Source organism: Chinchilla lanigera, unplaced genomic scaffold (assembly GCF_000276665.1).
Source record: "Chinchilla lanigera isolate Chin_1 unplaced genomic scaffold, ChiLan1.0 scaffold00009, whole genome shotgun sequence".
NCBI classification, from domain to species: Eukaryota; Metazoa; Chordata; class Mammalia; order Rodentia; family Chinchillidae; genus Chinchilla; species Chinchilla lanigera.
Genome location: NW_004955410.1, coordinates 32175664 through 32176806, shown reverse-complemented (window position 1 = coordinate 32176806; position 1143 = coordinate 32175664). Strand labels below are relative to the sequence as shown.

General features: G+C 58.3%; 1 protein-coding gene across 2 annotated transcripts in view; it reads right to left on the bottom strand.

The window, feature by feature from the left end:
- The window catches only part of Adcyap1r1 (adenylate cyclase activating polypeptide 1 (pituitary) receptor type I), a gene marked incomplete in the record, with an annotated part of 52505 nt that extends 52381 nt beyond the window's left edge, over positions 1–124 (bottom strand). The window contains 1 exon segment of one of the 2 annotated variants that reach the window (XM_013510664.1): positions 1–124. 2 annotated transcript variants of the gene reach the window in all.
- Positions 125–1143: the final 1019 nt, after the last annotated feature.

Here is a 1143-nt window from a genome sequence, read left to right as displayed (position 1 = left end):
CCGAGCGAGGCGCCCCCCGCCTGCCTTCGCCACCCCAGCAGCGCGGCCGCCCAGCCCGGCTTGGTCCTCGGGAGAGGCGCCGCCTCCTCCGCCGCGAAGCCAGGCTGGGGGCTGGAGGGAGGCGACAGACCACCGCCTCCCGGCGCGGACTTCGCAGGCTGGAGGGTGGGGTGCAGGCCAATGAGCGCCCGGGGGCGGGGTTAGCAGAGGCGCGGGGGGAGAAGAGTGCAGGGGCACCCTGCCTGGAGTGTGCTGGAGACGTGGGGCTGCCCCCGACTCCCCTCCAGCTTGGTGTCCAGGATTTCGGGCCTGAGTCGAGCCTTTCCCTGGGTTCGCAGTCTTCCTTTCTGCACACTTCACACGCACGCCACCCGGAGCTAGAAAGCTCTCTTCTCTCTCTTGTCCTGGGACCTGTTCTTACCCACCTTGGGAAACCTTCCATCTGGGCAAATCCCAGGCGTTCCTGCTTTGCCCCCTCGGCCAGGCCTAGGAAGGTCAGCTAATATGGGGTGACTGATTTGAAGTCCTCAAATGTGATGTCCTGCAGAATGTCTTCATAGCCAGCATAGGGTTGGCGGTGCTTGCTTAGAGGGCAGGGTATCTGTAAATGAATCTGATAGCTTTCATGCCTCAGCTTCCCCACCTGCACAAGGGAAGGTAGGGTACCTATCCCCATGGTCTTGACAACAGCCTTACATAAGAAAGGTGCATGCACTCTGTAATAGGGTTTTACGAGCTTCATTTATTTGGTGACGTAAAATAAATCACTACTGCCTCTCTTCTTGTGGTCCAGCTCAACCGTTCTAGGACAAAGAGATGGACTGAGGCTTAATGACACAAACTAAAGAAGTCAAGATCTCACTGTCAGTTGTGATGGTGCCAAAACCGAGCTGAGAGCAGTTAGTTACCTACTCCTGGGCAAGTACTTAAACCCTCAACCCACCCACCCCTCTGGTGTCTGCCCCTGCTCCCAGCTTCTGGTTACTGCCCAAGGCCCATGTCTAGAGAGCCCCTCCACACCCCTGTCCTTGGTTCTGCATCCAGCTCTGTCCTTGCCCATTCAAGCAAGTTCTTAACCAACCCCTATGGGCCCAGGTCCTGGGGTGGCCTCCTAGGGAGGAGTTCCAGTGCAGGAAGAGGGAG